We start from the raw sequence: 6207 nt of genomic DNA on the forward strand, positions 1-6207 counted from the left end.
ATTTCATTCTGTTAATAGTTCCTAGTTTTTGGGACATGTTGGTAGGATTTGACTATTTCCTTAGCCATTTACCACGTTCTTACGTGGGCTGTTTGTTTCCTTTTTAATCTCTTTTGTAAGGCTTATATAAGCTGTAGCTTGTTTTGATTTGAATAAGACTCATTCTCATATTGTGAGTGAATTGCATTATGTCTATAGTTTACAACAATCTGGTATCAGAGCCCCATCATGGGGCCTGATTATGAGAGAAAGAAACCGCAGTTTCTTGTAGAGAGAAAGAGTAAAAAGAGAGTAAGATAAGAGAAAGAGTGATCAAAGTATGGCAGCTGAAAGTAGTAACTTTGTTCAACCTGCAATTCCTAAGTTCGATGGCCATTATGATCATTGGTCTATGCTTATGGAAAATTTTCTTCGTTCGAAGGAGTATTGGAGCTTGGTGGAGAATGGAATCCCTGCTGCAGCAGAAGGAATAGAGCCTACTGAAGCTCAACAGAAGGCAATTGCAGATCACAAGCTGAAAGACTTGAAGGTTAAGAATTATCTGTTCCAAGCCATAGATCGAAACATTATGGAGACCATCCTCAATAAAGAGTCTGGTAAGCATATCTGGGACTCTATGAAGCAGAAGTACCAAGGTTCCACAAGAGTCAAAAGGGCACAACTTCAAGCACTTCGAAGGGAGTTCGAGGTTCTGTAGATGAAAGAGGGTGAAAGTGTTGATGAGTATTTTGCTCGAACACTCACCATAGCAAACAAGATGAAGATTCATGGTGAAAGCATGAAGCAAGTGGTGATTATTGAAAAGATCCTGAGATCAATGACTTCAAGGTTTGACTATGCTGTGTGTTCAGTTGAAGAGTCTAATGATTTAGACACTTTAACCATTGATGAGTTGCAGAGTAGCTTGTTGGTTCATGAGCAGAGGATGAATGGCATGGAAGAGATGAGCAGGCATTGAAGGTGACCTATGATGATAAATTTGCTGGAAGAGGAGGTCGTGGTCATGGAGCTTTTCGAGGAAGAGGCAGAGGAAGGGGCAGACAAGCATTCAACAAAGCTATAGTTGAGTGCTACAAGTGTCATCAATTAGGACACTTTCAATATGAGTGTCCTAAATGGGAGAAGGGAGCACATTATGCAGAACTTGATGAGAAAGAGGAGATGCTATTGATGTCGTATGTGGAGCTTAACCAATCAAGGAAAGAAGATGTTTGGTTTCTTGACTCGGGGTGCAGCAATCATATGTGTGGAAATAAGCTGTGGTTCTCGGATCTTGATGAGGAATTCCGGCAATCTGTAAAGCTCGGGAACAATTTCAAGATGACTGTATTGGGAAAGGGGAACATTAGAATGCAAGTTGCTGGAGTTACTCAGGTAATTACAGATGTTTTCTATATTCCTGAGTTGAGAAACAATTTGCTAAGTGTTGGACAATTTCAAGAGAAAGGAGTGGCTATTCTGATCCAACATGGAGAATGCAGAGTCTATCATCCTGAGAAAGGGCTCATTATGCAAACATCAATGTCTGCAAATAGGATGTTCATACTGCCCGCAAGAGTTATGCCAAAAGCTCCTACTTGTTTTCAAATAACTCTTGAAGACAATACACACCTCTGGCATTGTAGATATGGGCACCTAAGCTTTAAGGGTCTCAGAACATTGCAGTATAAGGAGATGGTGAGAGGGTTACCACAGCTGAAAGCATCATCCAAAGTATGCACTGATTGCATGGTGGGAAAGCAACACAGGGACGCAATTCCAAAGAGGAGCTTGTGGAGAGCATCACAGAGGCTACAGTTGGTACATGCTGACATTTGTGGACCCATCAAACCTGTCTCCAACAGTAAAAAGAGGTACCTTATTAGCTTTATTGATGATTATAGTCGTAAGGTATGGATATATTTTCTTACGGAGAAGTCTGAAGCTTTTACTACCTTCAAGAATTACAAAAATCTTGTTGAGAAAGAGACAGGAGCTTCTATTTGTTGTTTGCGCATAGATAGGGGTGGAGAGTTCACATCTCTCGAATTCAATGCCTTCTGCAAAACTAATGGTATTAGTAGGCAACTCACTGCAGCCTATACTCCTCAACAAAACGGAGTAGCTGAGCGCAAGAACAGGACAATCATGAACATGGTTAGAAGCATGTTATCGGAGAAGCAAGTCCCAAAGAATTTCTGGCCAGAAGCAGTGAACTGGACAGCTCATGTGCTCAATAGAAGTCCTACATTGGCAGTAAAAGGCGTGACCCCTGAAGAGGCTTGGAGTGGTGTTAAACCCAATGTTGATTATTTTCGGGTTTTTGGATGCATTGGCCATGTTCATGTGCCAGATAACAAGAGAAAGAAGCTAGATGATAAGAGCTTTCAATGTGTGTTGCTAGGGATGAGTGAAGAGTCTAAAGCATATAGACTTTATGATCCAGTGTCCAAGAAGATAGTTGTAAGCAGAGATGTTGTTTTCGAAGAAGATAAATGCTGGAATTGGGGGAGGAGTAATGAAGAAGTAAGACTTGATGTGCTTGAATGGGGAGATAGCAATGAAGAAGGGAGTGAAGACGAACAAGGTGAAGATGACGCTGAAGAGGGGGTGGCAGTAGAGGGAAGAGGAAGAGAGGACAGCTTGTCTTCGAGTGAGTCACTTGGTTCTTTGAGTGAGTCACTTGGTGAAAATTCAGGAGTATCTGGAGAAAGCTCACCAAGCTCACAACAAGGGAGGAACAGAAGAGTACCATTCTGGATGGAAGATTATGTGCGTGGGGGAGAATTTTCAGAAGGCGATGTTGAGCACAACAACTTGGTCCTATTTACCTCAACTGTAGATCCAACTATTTTTGAAGAAGCTGTTCAAAGTTCCAAGTGGAGAGCTGCAATGGACTTGGAAATAGAAGCAATAGAAAGGAATGGGACTTGGGAGCTGACGGACTTGCCTGAAGGAGTGAAGAAGATTGGAGTAAAGTGGGTTTTCAAAACCAAACTCAATGAAAATGGCAAGGTTGACAAGTGTAAAGCTCGGCTGGTGGCAAAAGGGTATGCACAACAACATGGCATAGACTATACTGAGGTGTTTGCTCCTGTGGCCAGGTGGGATACAATTAGAATGGTGATTGCTTTAGCAGCTCGAAATGGTTGGAGTGTGTACCAGCTTGATGTCAAAAGTGCTTTCTTACATGGTGAGCTAAATGAAGCAGTGTTTATCGAGCAACCATAGGGCTATGAAAAGAAAGGTGAAGAGCATAAGGTGTACAAACTAAAGAAGGCATTGTATGGGCTTAAACAAGCTCCTCGTGCATGGTATAGTCGAATTGAAGCATACTTTATCAAGAAAGGGTTTGAGAGATGCAGTTGTGATCACACATTGTTCATCAAAACAGGAGATGGAGGTAAAATTTTGATTGTTAGCTTATATGTTGATGATCTAATTTTTACTGGTAATGATGAGAGTATGTTTGTTAAATTCAAGAATTCTATGAAACTTGAATTTGATATGACTGATTTGGGAAAGATGAAGTATTTTCTGGGTGTGGAGGTTTTACAAAATTTTGAGGGTATTTATATTAGTTAGAGGAAGTATGCAAAAGAAGTGTTGGAGAGGTTTGGGATGGAGAAAAGTAATAGTGTGAAGAATCCCATTGTTCCTGGAGATAGATTAACGAAGAATGAAGACGGAGTTAAGGTGGATGCTACTAAATACAAACAATTAGTTGGAAGTCTTATGTATCTGACTGCTACAAGACCAGATTTGATGTATGTGGTGTGTCTTATTAGCAGGTTCATGGCAAGTCCAACTGAGATGCATCTGCAAGCTGCGAAAAGGGTGTTAAGGTACTTGAAAGGTACTGTAGATTTGGGAGTTTTTATCAGAAGGAGGGTAATGGTGAACTAATGGCATATACAGACAGTGACTATGCAGGGGATGTGGATGATAGGAAAAGTACTTCTGGCTATGTGTTTTTGCTCAGTGAAGGAGCTGTGGCATGGTCTTCTAAAAAGCAGCCTGTGGTTACTTTGTCAACTACTGAAGCAGAGTTTGTGGCAGCTGCTTCTTGTGCTTGTCAAGGAGTATGGATGAGGAGAGTACTGGAGAAGCTTGGTCATTCTCAAGGAAAGTGCACTACCGTGTTATGTGACAATAGTTCTACTATAAAGCTGTCCAAAAATCCAGTAATGCATGGACGTAGCAAGCACATTGATGTAAGGTTTCATTTCTTGCGTGATTTGACTAGAGAGGGAATTGTTGAGTTAAAGCACTGTGGCACACAAGAACAAGTTGCAGACATTATGACAAAACCACTCAAGTTGGATGTGTTTTTAAAGTTGCGTGAGTTACTGGGTGTGAGTGTGGTACCAAGAGTAAACTGAATGCATTATTGCAATCAGTTTAAGGGAGGAATTGTTGGGATGTTCAGTTAAAGTAGTCAAAGTTGTTAGAATTTCATTTTGTTAATAGTTCCTAGTTTTTGGGACATGTTGGTAGGATTTGACTATTTCCTTAGCCATTTACCACGTTCTTACGTGGGCTGTTTGTTTCCTTTTTAATCTCTTTTGTAAGGCTTATATAAGTTGTAGCTTGTTTTGATTTGAATAAGACTCATTCTCATATTGTGAGTGAATTGCATTATGTCTATAGTTTACAACAATTATTATTATTATTCTAACCCTTAGTTTTATTTTATTTTCCTTTCATTTTATTTTATTTTTATTATTTGTTTTGCATGGGATTCCACGTGCTCCATATTGGGGAGGAGGACATTCATACCATTTTTGAGCTCAAAAGATTAAATTCGGGCTGATATTGGAGAGAGGGGCATTTTCCATATGAAATAAAAAACAAATTTCCATAACTGGTTTTGGCAAATGGAAAGAAATGGCTTTAGCATGTACATAGACGGGGTGTGGGACTGTGTTCAGGGTAATAGAGGGGACACGCTTTGAAGAGAACAACCGCACCGGTGAAAAGAAAAAGGAAAAACATGCATAGGGAAAAAGAAAGGAATGGACCATTAGAGAAAGAGGAAGAGAGAGCGTGAGTGAGAAGCATTGAGAAGAAAATGAAGATTGTGGTCTAAAAAAGGGAGAAAAAGACACCATAGGAAAATGGAAATTTTGATAGTCGATTGGATTGGAGAGAGAGGAATAGAGAAAAGGAAAACTCAGCCAAAAAATGGAGGAAACACCATTGGAAAAAAGAAAAAATTTGGACAGCCGGTGAAGAAAGAAGGGTTGAAAAAACAATCAGCTAGAAAAAGAAGAGGGAAGACCATTGAGAGGATCGACAGCCGTACCAAGGGAGAAAATGAGAGAAGTGATCTGAAAAGTGTGTTTTTTTTCTGTCGGTAAAGGAGTGTAAGGTGCAGCCGTACCATGGAAAGGCAAGAACAGATACAACCGCACCCTTAAGGAGGAGCAAGACCATTTCTTCTAGAGATGAGAAGGTGCAGTTGCACCATGGAAATGCAAGAACAGGTGCAGCCGCACCCTTAAGAAGGAGCAAGACCATTTCTTCTAGAGATGAGAAGGTGTAGCCGCACTATGAAAAGACAAGAACAGGTGCAGCTACACCCTTAAGGAGAAGCAAGATCATTTCTTCTGGAGATGAGAATGTGCAACCGCACCATGGAAAGACAAGAAAAGGTTCAGTCGCACCCTTAAGGAGAGGAGCAATATCGTTTTTGGAGGAGTCATACCATTGAGAGGATTTCTGGAGGAGTCGTTCTATTGAGAGGAAGGAAGAATCTCCAGTCGGTTGCACCGTTCTCCAAGTAAGGAAGGAGAATCCACTCCGTCTTGCGTTTTCGGTGTCACAAGAGGCACCATCCTCATCTGGAAAGGGAACGTACCAACAGCACCTCATCACACTTTCATTTCTCCTGCTCCACGCCTCACCCTTTCTCTTCCACTCTTCCTTCACGAAAAGAACCCTTCAGCACCAAGCATGGCAGCCGGTGGTCATTTGCTTGCTCTTCACCGCATCAGCCGCACACATCCGGGTTGTTTTGATAGCGTCACATCCGGCTAGCACCAAGCATAGCAGTCGGAGTTCATTTGCTAGTTTTTTCATGTCAAACGCGCACCATTACAGATTGCTTTGGAGCACGCACAGTCGGTCGATTTTGGTTAGTCGAAACATTCACGTGGCTGCTACTTCGGGAAGCCTACTACCTGCACACCTATCCAGTTGGGTAAGCTATTCTTCTCTTATATTTTT

The 6207-nt window shown here is 41.3% G+C and overlaps 1 long non-coding RNA gene across 1 annotated transcript; it reads right to left on the minus strand.

Moving 5' to 3' along the window:
* Positions 1–279: 279 nt before the first annotated feature.
* Positions 280–1992, minus strand: LOC117921277. The gene is made up of 3 exons (XR_004652311.1): positions 1935–1992; positions 1691–1831; positions 280–691 (listed from the first exon to the last, which is right to left on the minus strand). It is a non-coding gene; the product is annotated as an uncharacterized LOC117921277 (long non-coding RNA).
* Between the last annotated feature and the right edge of the window lie 4215 nt (positions 1993–6207).

This window comes from Vitis riparia, chromosome 8, assembly GCF_004353265.1.
Source record: "Vitis riparia cultivar Riparia Gloire de Montpellier isolate 1030 chromosome 8, EGFV_Vit.rip_1.0, whole genome shotgun sequence".
In the NCBI taxonomy this organism is placed as follows: Eukaryota; Viridiplantae; Streptophyta; class Magnoliopsida; order Vitales; family Vitaceae; genus Vitis; species Vitis riparia.